Source organism: Nicotiana tabacum, chromosome 14 (genome assembly GCF_000715075.1).
Source record: "Nicotiana tabacum cultivar K326 chromosome 14, ASM71507v2, whole genome shotgun sequence".
NCBI classification, from domain to species: domain Eukaryota; kingdom Viridiplantae; phylum Streptophyta; class Magnoliopsida; order Solanales; family Solanaceae; genus Nicotiana; species Nicotiana tabacum.
The window spans coordinates 83,473,972-83,488,808 of record NC_134093.1 but is presented as its reverse complement, the minus strand read 5'-3'; the positions used below and the strand labels follow the sequence as shown (position 1 = coordinate 83,488,808).

The following is a 14,837-nucleotide window of genomic DNA, read 5'->3' as shown; positions in this document are numbered from 1 at the left end:
TCCCACTTCTTATAGTTATCTTTAAGTGATTGGATAGTGTAATTTTTTTTTACATCATTAGTGTATCAAAGTTAAAGTCAATGCCAAATCCTTATTCTCTTAGGGAGCGGTTGTTTTCTTCTTAGTGTATCGTTGTTTTCACAAGAAAAGATATACTCGGGGAAATAACATATATAATCTTGTGTCACACGTCACGTCACACCCACTCCGATCCTCTTGATCAGGGTGTACATACCAAATTGAAAAGTCAAATCAAACCGATTAAAAAACCCGATTAGGTTTAGTATTGAGTAAAATAATTCGAACCAAACCGACACATAAATGTATAATTTTTATATATACTTCTAAGATTTTATATAGATTTTTTTAATAAAAAATATCTAGAAATATTTGGGAATATGTTGCAGGATATAATATTTAATAGAATATGAAGTGCTCCATATTTATTAACCTTAAATAATGAGTTGTATGATCACTTTCTTATCAAGTATTACTGAAATGTGTCAATCTCTTTGTTCTTCCATATTCATATAATATGTTAAGATCTATTAAATTCTTATATTTTTTTCGAATGTAAAGTGATTATTATTATTTAGGTACATCAACAAAAAATTATTATCAGACGACTAAAAAATTACCTATTATATGTTACTAAGAAAATTATCCCACAAGAATATTTTAATAGATAATATGTTTGTCAATTTTTTATATTTTTACTAAACATATATTTACTTATAAAAAATTTAACAAAGTAAGATTGAAATAATATTTAAGTAACAAAAAACCTGAAAAACCAAAAAAATCCGACAAAACCGAACCAATTTGTCACGACCCAAAATCTCACCACAGGCGTCGTGATGGCACTTAGTCTCTAAGACTAGGTAAGCTGATTATAATTATAATTCAAGCCAAATTTTTTTTTTATTCAATACAGATGTCAAAACCAACAGCGGAAATATTCACGAACAATCTCCCAAGATTGGTACTAAGACACGAACTCTAACTGAATACATGAAATGATCTCAAGGATCGAATACTCAATACTGTTTGATTAATAATTAACAGTACAATAAAATGAAAAGACTCCAAGGGACTGCGATGACCAAGCAGCTCTACCTTGAATCCTTGCGATCATACTCTAACTCTATCCGAGTCTGATACCTCCAATACCTAGCTCTGCACAAAATTATGCAGAAGTGTAGTATGAGTATACCACGGTCGGTACCCAGTAAGTATCAAGACTAACCTCAGTGGAGTAGAGACGAGGTACAGTCAAGACACTCACTAGTCAAATAACCTGTGCAATATAGCAGTATACAATAGTACTAGAAAATAACTAGCAATGTTAACAACAAACTCAACCAGTGATATAACAACAAAGCAACAAGAACGTCATAATTATTGCTCAGGCAAATAAGGTACACAAGTACAATCAATAAGTCAAGTCCTTCAAATATAAATCCTTCACATATTATTCTCTAAGATAAATATCTTTCGAATATACTTCTTTTGAATAATTATCTTTCGAATATACTTCTTTTAAATAAGTATATTTTCAAGTAAAAGTCACCATGTGACACCTCATTTCAGAATCAAAAAAATTACAGGTCTCAGCCCATTTTCATATTTTTCACGGCACCTCGTGCCCATATTTCTATCACCATCACATGGACAACTCACGTGTCAATAATAAAATCATCATATTCTTCCTCGGCACCTCATGCCCATATTATTTTCATAACTCCACGGACAACTCACGTACCAAAATATCAATATATATAAGATCCGCAGGATCAATTTATTTTCAATAAAGTAAGGTTAAAATCTTTAAATAAAGTAAGAAATCAACAAAAAGATAAGTTTATTTTAGAAATCGTTTGAGCGAGGAAAAATGACATTTTCATTAAAATAAAGTATCAGATAAACTACTGATTTGGATATAAAATTTATTAAATTAAACATACTAGAATTTTTCTTTTATTTAAAAAAACGCAATCATCAAAAACGAGTACAATCCAAAAATACAAATCCTAAAGTCTCGTACGAAAAAGTCAAGGTCAACACAATACATCAAAAACATACAAAACACTTAATATTAAGTCAAATAATACATCACGGAAAATACAAGAATTTATAAATTATGAAAAAATAAAATAACCAAAGGCAAGTGCAGCCATAGAGAAATATCAACAAAAGGGCACTCCCGAGGTACCGTCTCGTAGTCCCAAATCATAAATAAATTTACAATCTTTCCTTATATCACCGCGGGAGCCTTCACATATTATTCTTTAAAAATTATTTTTTCCGAAATAGCATCCCGCGTTTTAGCCACCATTATCACACTGCATGACTTCTAGTAGTTCCTTTACTAGCCATGCGTTTCAAGCCACCCTTATCTCACCGCATGCGCTTCAACACCCTGACCTTATATCACCGCATAACTTCTAGTAGTTCCCCTACTAGCCACGCGTTTCAAGCCACCCTTATCTCACCGCATGCGTATCAATATCACAATATTCACAAATCGCACCTCAAGTGCCCAAATATCATAGAATAATACAACTTGCACCTCAAGTGCTCACATATTATAACATATCACAAATTGCACATCAAGTGCTCAAATCTTATAACATATCACAAATTGCACATCAAGTACTCAAATATTACAACATATCACAAATTGCATATCAAGTGCTCAAATCTTATAACATATCACAAATTGCACATCAAGTGCTCAAATATTACAACTTGCCACAGAAATCAACAACATATTATTTTTTCACAATAAGGAGCCACGACTCGATCATAATGTGCACAACATATTAACAAAATGTTCGGGAGTGAACAACTCAACCGAATAATATTTCACAATTTGATACTTTGTCTCAATATGTTTCACGACCTTTATAATCTAATACCAAATTTTCAACAAAGTGAATTGAAAAATAATTTATCTTATTAACTAAATTTTTCATTTAAATTATCTGTAGGTAAACTCAATAATGAAAATATTTTCCATAAAAATAGTAACTCAAACAAACACAAAGTTCATATAAAAGTCAAGTGGCAATCACACTAAATTATCATATAAAAACAACCTCGGCAAACAAGGAATGAGGTATGACAAATAAAGGATTTAATAAGTTACAACAATTTTCCAACTTAATACTTAAGGGCGTCTACCGATTTCAACCGATACAATTTGCACATATAAACCAAGTACGTACTCGTCACCTCGCGTACATGGTTTTCAATTACACAATAAGGCACATAAAACTCGATGCCTAATGGGTGATTCCCCCACTCGAGGTTAGGCAAGACACTTACCTCGACGAAATTAAACCGATACTTTAAATGATCTTCGCGAGTGAAGCCACCTCCGGACGGCTCAAATCTGAAATTCGCCCCCTTCATAATACTACGATGGTCCACCACATTAAACAAATTTCAATCTACAAGAATGCAGCACAATTGCGCCAATATTAGCAAGATTTCTATACTTTAAGTCATTTAGACATTTTATCAAACATCTAATGTGCATATTTTTCTATAACTTCCTTCAATGGAATTTCTTCACCTAACAATCACCTTCCACACAAATGATTGATCTCACAATCGTCTCTAGGTCATCCACAACTTTCCTTAGCACATGCATGCCCAACAATTCACTCCCAACCCACAAATCTTATCAATTAATTTATTTTACAATCTCTACAATACCAACACACCTAGGTTGGGCACTTATTGCTTCCAATCACCATCCCATAAGTCCTAACATATATTTCGTACATAAATAATCACCATGAATTATTTAGAGGTAGTAGACATACCTATTGTAGACCAAATCTTGAAAGACAACTTTTGGGGTATTCTTGATATTTTGAAGAAATCCTATGAAATCCAATCAAAACCTTGTTGTAACTAGTGATTGAGAAGTGAAATTATCATAAAAACACACTTAAAAACTCACCTTAGGTGTGTATTGGAAGCCTTGGCTGGATGGGTGATGGAGAGAAAGCCCTAGTCTTGAAGAAATGACTTAGCTCCTACGTGCGCGGCCGCGCACCTGGGCAAGTGGTCGCGCATCCGACCGCGCACCTGAGGCAGAAAGTCTCAAATATGCGCGGTCGCGTATCTGGACGTGCATATGACACATGTCCAGTAAAATGACCATAATTTTCTTTATACTTATCCAAATGACAAACGGTTTGATGCGTTAGAAACTAGACTCAAAGGGCTTTGGGTTTATAGGTTATACACTATATAAATCTTCATATCCTGAGAGTTATGCTCCTTTGAAGTTAGGTCTTGTGGGAACTCACTTGAAACTTTGTCCCATCATATAATTTTCAACTTGACTTAGTCTTAGGGCTCTTCTTAGAGCATAAACCATTCTTAATGCACCTCATACATATATTTTTATGATAAATTTATATCATTCAAATTATCAGTCTTGTTCATACCCGAATTAATATAATTAGCACCCGCCAATCTTCTTAATAGTCTTAAAACACTTCAAAATTTTTCCGAGGTGTTACATGCTCCCCCACTTAAGAACATTCGTCCTCGAATGTTTTACAAGTCATTATTAGGCACAATATTATCCTCCTTTCACCTTAACCATCATCTTTAGTCGTTCTTGACTTCATATAGATCTTAGATATTCTTCCAACATTTCAACTTCCTTAAGGCCCCAAAATTTGGCTAACTCCCAAATTTTTCAAAAATTTCGGCAGAGTGTCCTCTGCAATTGGGCCTAACCACCTGCTATAGAGTCACCAAAACCAGTCCTAACAATATATACATGAATTAACGACGCAATATAACATTAAGACAATGCCAACCGTGGCCTCATGAGCAGTATGCTACCAAAAAGGAACATCTTCAACATCAGCTATACGGTTGATACATAATTCATAGAAGGTAACTCTTAGCATTTTCGTAGAACACAACTTTATAAATACATGACTATTCAAACAAACGAGGGTACTTCTTCTTCATTTCTTACTCAGCTTCCCAAGTGGCCTCTTCAACCTGTTGGTTTTGCCATAACACTTTCACGGAGGCAATTTCTTTATTTCTCAACTTTCGGACTTGCCGATCAATATTAGAAACTGGAATCTCTTCATAAGTCAATTTCTCATTAACCTCAATAGTCTCAACCGGAACAATGAGTGTCGGGTCTCCAACTACTTTCTTCAACATAGACATATGAAACACTGAATACATGGAGGGCAATAATAGGGAAACATCCTACTCATATTTTGGTCTATTTCCTTCAGATTTCATAAGGCCTAATTTCCCATATTAACACATTGTGTTAGTCTCAAGTAGCAATTTCGTGCCTACACACACATTATACGCATGCCCATAATCACATCTCTGGTCATAATAATTATTCATAATTAATTCCAGCATCCTCAATTAATCTTATATTACCCAAAATCTAATTTCAAATTGTTCACAACATTGGCAGTAACACGCGATGCATGAAGACCTCATAATTATTTACCCAAATTAACGAGTCACATTTAACTCCACCTGGGCACTCATCTCGTAGGCAAAAACTCAATATTTACAATACGAATATGGCTAAATATGCACAGAAAATACATACAAAATTATCAAATAAGCCTAACTGGCATGACTCCTATTAATACTATAGTACAAATTTAATTTCACAAAGGGAGAATTTAAACTCATAAAATTTTCACCACAAGGACCTCGTCCTTATATAACTTCTACCGCGGCTTGTAGCCCAGTTTAAATATTTCACATCATATAAAAATGCGAGGATCTCGTCCTCAACTCCGAATCACAAGTATTTTGCACATTGTGCCAACTGAGTTTTTTCCATTCTTTCTTCTCTTTAATAAATTTCGCAAACAGTTTTCATAACACATAATGAACCCTCATCTCGGTAGGGCATATAATTCATAAAATTGAAATCAATTATTCTGAAATCACATCAAAACCCACTGTAGTGAATAATAAAATTACTTTTGGACTTATAGCCCTCAATGATGCACAAAATAAAAATGATAGACACGGGCTAACATCATCAAATCTCCCCAACAAGGATAACATATAAGTGGGTCACAAAGTTACGAAGCTCATCCATAAGAGGAGCATAATAGGAGGACTCACCTCAAAATTCAGAACCGAATCAAATTAAGGAATATATCCCTTTATAACAGATCAGGATCATACCGGTAGCGACACCACCTGGTGTAGTGGCCTCAGCCACAGCATAACAACTATATTAACGGGCTGGGCCTCCCCTTCTAGGGCGCCCTCTACCCGCCTGTCCTCCACCCCTAACTAGCTGTGCATGTGGGGTAGTAACTGAAATAGAGCTTGTAACCTGAGTATTCTGATGAAATCTGCCTCTCCCAAGTCTGGGACAATCTCTCATGATGCGCCTAGTATCACCACACTGATAACAAACCCTCTGCAGGTTTGGCTGCTCATACTGAGTCTATGCCAGATAACTAGAATAACCATTATAGGAACCCTGTATCGGTGGTGCATTAAAAGAACTTACTAGAGCACTCCGAGTATTCTGAAATTGTTTCCGTGACCCCGCTGATACTGAAATGTAAAATTATTAAGGACATAGGAATACTGCAAGTCCTAACACCATCCCATACAAATATCAGCTCTTAATCATATACTACAAGTTTTGGAGACCTTTTCAATACCACATATATATATATCTCAGGCCAAAACGGATATAACACATGACCTCGCAATCTGATCGTTGATAGTGGACTCCCCTCACTTGGCGCGAAGCCATAGGACACAGTCCGATGATCCACAATATTAACCTTCATCGCTTGTGCGACACTGATCATAAGACACATCAAGCCATTTATTGGGTGCATGTCATCCTTGTGACAGACAAAATTGCTTCCTCGAGTGCCTTGGTTGCTAGTATGTACCCTTCGCTAAATAGAAATCTTGTATGAACTACATAGTCTCTAATACCACCAACTATCTTCAGATCTACATGCACCTCATGAACCTACCACGATTGTGACAATTAGGCAATTAATTAAACCTTCTCATGATTATGCTTATCAACCAGATATCAGAACCTGTTGCACCCCCATGTGCACAACTGAATGATCTCTCAATACTTCCGCATCCTCGATCTGGACGACACGTTATAACAATGGTTGAGCAACCCTGGCTCCCTTATAACTCCTATGTAGTATCACGAACTGTTGGCGCATAGTTGATACCGAGTGGACAATTTCATACACGAGTGGATGCAAAAGAACATAAGATATATGATTCAAGCTAAATAAATGCCGCACGATAAGGAATGAAAGAAGTGGAGATTTTTTCTACTAACTTTGTAGCCTCTCGAAAATAAGTACAGACGTGTCCGTATTGATCCGTAAGACTCTACTAAACTTATTTGTGATTCGTAGAACCTATGAACCTAGAGCTCTGATACCAACTTGTCACGACCCAAAACCCACCACAGGTGTTGTGATGGAACTTAGTCTCTAAGACTAGGTAAGTCAATTATAATTACAATTCAAGCCAAATTTTTTTTAATTTAATACAGATGTCAAAACCAACAGCGAAAATATTCACAAACGACCTCCCAAGACCGGTAATACTGAGACACGAACTCTAACTGAATACATGAAATGATCTCAAGGATCGAATACTCAATACTGTTTGATTAATAATTAACAGTACAATAAAATGAAAAGACTCCAAGGGACTGCGACGACCAAGCAGTTCTACCTTGAATCCTTGCGATCACACTCTAACTCTGTCCGAGTCCGATACCTCCAATACCTGACTCTGCACAAAAATATACAAAAGTGTAGTATGAGTACACCACGGTCGGTACCCAGTAAGTATCAAGACTAACCTCAGTGGAGTAGAGATGAGGTACAGTCAAGACACTCACTAATCAAATAACCTGTGCAATATAGCAGTATACAATAATACTAAAAAATAACTAGCAATGATAACAACAAACTCAACCAGTGATATAACAACAAGGCAAGTCATAATTATTGCTCAGGCGAATAAGGAACACAAGTACAATCAATAAGTCAAGTCCTTCAAATATAAATCCTTCACATAATATTCTCTAAGATAAATATCTTTCGAATATACTTCTTTTGAATAATTATCTTTCGAATATACTTCTTTCAAATAAATATATTTTCAAGTAAAAGTCACCATGTGATACCTCATATCACAATCAAAAAAATTACGGGTCTCAGCCACTTTTATATTTTTCACGGCACCTCGTGCCCATATTTCTATCACCATCACATGGACAACTCACGTATTAATAATAAAATCATCTTATTTTTCCCCGATACCTCATGCCTATATTATTTTTATAACTATACGGACAACTCACGTACCAAAATATCAATATATATAAGATCCGCATGATCAATTTATTTTCAATAAAGTAAGGTTAGAATCTTTAAATCAAGTAAGAAATCAACAAAAAGATAAGTTTATTTTAGAAATCGTTTGAGTGAGGAAAAATAACATTTTCATTAAAATAAAGCATGAGATAAACTACTGATTTAGATATAAAATTTATTAAATTAAAGGCCAAATACCTGTACGGCCCCTTAAACTTGGCTCCAGTTTCCATTTAGACACTTCAACTAAGGCTAGTACCTATTGTACACTTTAACCTAATAGAATATGTACCTATTAAATACCTCTCACTCACCCGGTTTAAAAAATTAAGTGTGTGTTGTTCACTTTCGGATTACGTGGTGAAACATCGAATTAAAGTGTGATATGTGGTTGTTCCCATTTTCCTTTTTCTTTATTTAAGGCTAAATAATCCAAACTGAAAAAGATTTACAAAATAAATTAAAAACTCTACTCCCCACACCAAACTCACCTTTTCCGGACGACCATCTCTTTTCCCCTCTCTTTTTCTCAAGCTATCATCTTCTTCCCTGCCCATTTATGTTTCCATTTCTCTCTAGCCATGTCCAAACAAAAAGCATATTGTATTCTTGGTTGTAAATTTTTCATATTTGTAGATGTGCAGCTTGGCCGTAAAATTTCATATCTGGACGGAAAATGTTGATGTAGACGAAATAGTTTGGTTAATCTCAATGTTTGCAGCTGCAAAATCAAGTCAAAATTGCTTGTTTTTTATGTCTGAAATTACTGGGTTTTTCTTGTTGGATGATTTTTCTATGTAAAATCGGATCGATATTACAGGGTTGATGTTTGAAATTGCTACGTCTATTCTTGTTGGGTTTATCTTTGCAAAATCGAGTATTGCAAAATCTATTCGAGTTTTCTTGATTATTTTCTGAAATTACTGCATTTTTTGTTGTTGCTTTCTCTCTGCAAAATGGGTTTGACATGTAAATAATTCAAATTTAAAGTGAATTCTAAGGTGTATCTCTGAAATGAAAAGATAATTCAGATATAAAGTTTAACATTACTGCAAATTCGAGTTTGAATTTCAAGATTTATCCCAGCCTCTTTTAATATATTATTTTTGGGTTTTACTCTTTCTTTGGCGTGTACGAAATTCTTTAAAGTGAATTGATAAGTTAATCAATATTGGAAGTAAGATGAATCTATAAAACAACTCAGGAAGAAATTGGGAGGAAGAGAATCTTGTGGTAGATGGAGGTAGCGATGGAGAAGATGAAAGAGAAAGAAGAATAAAAAAATTATTTGAAGAAGAAAACAGAAAAAAAATACAGGCCAAACATTTCTTCTTCACGCGCCTACTTTTGGGTATAAATCACACATCATGCCACATGTCATGAGGTGTTTAATAGGTAGATATTATATTAAGTTAAAGTGTACAATAGGTACTGGCCTTAGTTGAAGTGTCTAAATAGAAATTGGGCCAAGTTTAAGGGGCCATATAGGTATTTACAAACTAATTTTTTTTATTTATTTAAAACAACTCAATCATCAAAAACAAGTATAACCCAAAAATACAAATCCTCAAAGTCTCGTACGAAAAAGTCAAGGTCAACACAATACATAAAAAAACATACAAAACACTTAATATTAAGTCAAATAATACATCACGGAAAACACAAAAATTTACAAATTACGGAAAAATAAAATAACCAAAGGCAAGTGCAGCCATAGAGAAATATCAACAAAAGGGCACTCCCAAGGTACCGCCTCATAGTTCCAAATCATAAATAAATTCACAATCTTTTCTTATATCACCCGGAAGCCTTCACATATTATTCTTTAAAAATTATTTTTTCCGAAATAGCATCCCGCGTTTTAGCCACCCTTATCACACTGCATGACTTCTAGTAGTTTCCCTACTAGCCACGCGTTTCAAGCCACCCTTATCTCACCACATGCATTTCAACACCCTGACCTTATATCACCGCATGACTTCTAGTAGTTCCCCTACTAGCCACGCGTTTCAAGTCACTCTTATCTCACCGCATGCGTATCAATATCACAATATTTTACAAATTGCACATCAAGTGCTCAAATGTTACAACATATCACAAATTGCACATCAAGTGCTCAAATCTTACAACATATCACAAATTGCACATCAAGTGCTCAAATGTTATAACATATCACAAATTGCACATCAAGTGCTCAAATCTTACAACATATCACAAATTACACATCAAGTGCTCAAATATTACAACATATCACAAAATGCACATCAAGTGCTCAAATCTTACAACATATCACAAATTGCATATCAAGTGCTCAAATATTACAACTTGCCACAGAAATCAACAACACATTATTTTTCAACAATAAGGAGCCAGGACTCGATAATAATGTGCATAACATATTAACAAAATGTTCGGGAGTGAACTACTCAACCGAATAATATTTCACAATTTGGCACTTTGTCTCAATATGGTTCACGACCATTATAATTCAATACTAAATTTTCAACAACGTGAACTGAAAAGTAATTCATCTTATTAACTAAATTTTTCATTTAAATTATCTGTAGGTAAACTCAATAATGAAAGTGTTTTCCATAAAAATGGCAACTCAAACAAATAGAGAGTTCACATAAAAGTCAAGTGGCAATCATACCAAATTATCATATAAAAACAACCTCGGCAAACAAGAAATGAGGCATGACAAATAAAGGATTTAATAAGTTACAACAATTTTCCAACTTAATACTATAGGGCGTCTACAAATTTCAACCGATATAATTTGCACGTATAAACCAACTACGTACTCGACACCTCGCGTACATGATTTTTAATTACACAATATGGCACATAAGACTCGATGCCTAAGGGGTAATTCTCCCACTCGAGGTTAGGCAAGACAATTACCTCGACGAAACTAAACCGATACTTTAAATGATCTTCGCGAGTAAAGCCACCTCCGGACGACTCAAATCTGAAATTCGCCCCTTCATAATACTACAATGGTCCACCACACTAAACAAATTTCAATCTACAAGAATGCAACACAATTGCGCCAATATTAGCAAGATTTCTATACTTTAAGTCATTTAGGCATTTTATCTAATATCTAATGTGCATATTTTTCTACAACCTCCTTCAATGGAATTTCTTGACCTAACAATCACCTTCCACACAAATGATTAATCTCACAATCATCTCTAGGTTATCCACAACTTTCCTTAGCACATGCATGCCCAACAATTCACTCTCAGCCCACAAATCTTATCAATTAATTCATTTTACAATCTCTACAATACCAACACACCTAGGTTGGGCGCTTATTGCTTCCAATCACCATCCCATAAGTCCTAACACATATTTCGTAAATAAATAATTACCATAAATTAGTTAGAGGTAGTAGACATATCTATTGTAGACCAAATCTTGAAAGACTACTTTGGGGTGTTCTTGAGATTTTGAAGAAATCCTATGGAATCCAATCAAAACCTTGTTGTAACTAGTGATTGAGCAGTGAAATTATCATAAAAACACACTTAAAAACTCACCTTAGTTGTGTATTGGAAGCCTTGGCCGGATGGGTGATGGAGAGAAAGCCCTAGTCTTGAAGAAATGACTTAGCCCCTCTCTCTACCCGTCCTTGGGGTTATTTAATAGGCTCCTACGTGTGCGGCCGCGCATCTGGCGCACATATGACACATGTTCAGTAAAATGGCCATAACATTCTGTATACTTATCCAAATAATAAATAGTTTGATGCGTTGGAAACTAGACTCAAAGGGCTTTGATTTAATAGGTTATAAACTATATAACTCTTCATATCATGAGAGTTATACTCTTTTGAAGTTAGATCTTGTGCGAACTCACTTGAAACTTTGTCCCATCATATAATTTTCAACTTGACTTGGCCTTAGGGCTATTCTTAGACCATAAACCATTCTTAATGCACCTCATACATATATTATCATGATCAATTGATATTATTCAAATTATCAGTCTTGTTCATACTCGAATTAATATAATTAGCACCCGTCAATCTTCTTAATGGTCTTTAAACACTTCGAACTTTTTCCGGGGTGTTACACAATCCAAACCGATATTGATGGTTTGGTTTGGTTTTGATAAAAATCGAACCAACTCGGTCCATGTACATCCCTACTCTTGACATAGGAAGAGCTATAATCTTTAGGAACAAAGAATTAATTAACTTACTTCCATATCACAGTTTACTCAACCTAGTAAAAAGGGCTTTGAATTAGAGCGGTTTGCATGTTGAATTTTTTTTGATCATATAATACTGGTTGAATGGACATGGATTTAGTAACGGCAATCTTAACATCATAATGGAAGTATTTACGAAAATAATGAGAGTATTGTCACAACCCAATCAGTTCTTGTTCATTCTACCTTATTAATTACTACTCGAATAAAAATCTTACTACTGCTACTCCCTCCTCTCAATTTATGTACCGTGTTCCGTTTTTGAGCGTTAAAATTTTGATTTTTTCATATTCTTTTAAAAATTTTGAATTTGTAATTATTGTGTCTTATAATACTTTTTATATGGTTTCCAAATATGTATCCAAAAACTTAAAGATTATGTATCTCAATTCATGATGAAAATTAATTTATTTGACTCTCAAAATCCGTAATCGCCACTTAAATTGAGATGGATGGAGTATTATTTGTATATATAAAATATATATTTCAAATAAAAGATTCAATAATGTTAAATAGAAAGACTTTAGACTCCAAAGCAAGCACCAGGGTTCTATGGTGTAGTGGTTAGCACTCTGGACTTTGAATCCAGCGACCTGGGTTCGACTCCCGGTAGGACCTTTTTTAGCCTAGCTAGCTGTAATTAGAGGTGTACAAAGAAAACCGCACCAAACAGATAATACAAATAAAATCAGATAATACAAATTAAATCAGAAAAAAAATCAGATGTGGTTTGGTATTGAAAAATAAAACCCGAACATAATTGGTTTGGTTTGGTTTTAACTAAAAAAAAGTCAAACCAAACCAACCTGATAGTACATTTATATCATTTTTAAAACTATTTTATACATATAAATATTTATTGTAATGTAATTTATAAATATTTCTTAAATTTTTTTACAGTTTTATCTTTTAACGTATTATTTCAAGTTTAGACTTAACATTCTTGAATGGTAAATAAATTTTATAGCCCACAAATGTAGTAACTCAAACAAAGTTCAAATCAATACTAGTGCTAACAAAAAAAATTCAATTCAATACTAGGAATGATGATAGTGTTGAATAATTATTTTAGTTTTACATTGGTTTATAATGAAAATGCATAACTTAATTTATCTTTTTCTTTAGTGCTTAGTTATGTAATTAATATTACTACTTATTAGTTATACTTATTTTAGCATGACCTATATAGTATTTTTAGATTATGTTAATTTTTATTATGGCTTATTAATTAGCAATATTTTTTTTAATGTAATTTTATTATTTTATCTTTATTATTGAATATTTTAATATAATGCTATGACTTATCTAATATTATTGTGTTAACTTCTTGGAAAACACATTATATAGTTATATTTTACTAGAACTTAAGAAATATTTGGAGCACAAGTTATATATTTTATGCTATGAAGACTTTACCGGAAAAAAAATCCGAAAATCCGAAAAAAAACTGAGATTGAAAAATCCGACTTTGTTGGTTTGGTTTGGTTTATAAATTTAAAAACCCCACATAATTGATTTGATTTGATAATTGAAAAATCGGAACCAACCCGACCTATGTACACATGTAATTCATCTTATGCAAGGGAATGATTTCCATTTTGACTTTCTTTGGGACAATAAAGATGATACCTTTACTAGATTTGAGATGCAACATGGTGTTTGCTGCCACCAATTAGTGTAGTGGGTTGATATTTTTTCTTTTGATTTTTGATTGTTTAATCAGAGGTCCCGACTTCTAAGATTTTAGAATAAGACATTTCTTGATAGGAAACACTTTATCTTATTAATGGATCTACCTAACACTAATTTGAATATCAAAAATAGATATTCTTTCACCTTAATAAGAGCTCTCGAGTCCGAGATCTTTTTCTAAGTAAGAAACGCGCTTAATCTCTTTAGTGAATGTACATAGCACTGAATTCGGATTTGTAGTTCAAAGAAAGTGTTTGATACCAGATGTATAAAGCAAATTGGCTAAATTAAATGAATATCCAAGTTGGCAAGTTGGCTTCATTATAGAAAAACAAACACATGTTCTTGCATTTAGAAATAAATAGAACAAAGACCTCTGTCTTATTGAAATGGAAAGAAGAAAGAAAAAAACTGCTTTTTTAACATGATAGTGTGCACTTGAGTTTTAAAAAGTTCCTACTGTCACTGTTTATTACTTTATTTAATGCATTCGCAGTTTCGCATTGATTTTTCCTTTTC

The 14,837-nt window shown here is 33.7% G+C and overlaps 1 non-coding gene across 1 annotated transcript; it reads left to right on the top strand.

Moving 5' to 3' along the window:
* The first annotated feature begins 13,172 nt into the window (after nt 1–13,172).
* Nucleotides 13,173–13,244, top strand: TRNAQ-UUG (transfer RNA glutamine (anticodon UUG)). The gene has a single exon. It is a non-coding gene; the product is annotated as a tRNA-Gln (tRNA).
* Nucleotides 13,245–14,837: the final 1,593 nt, after the last annotated feature.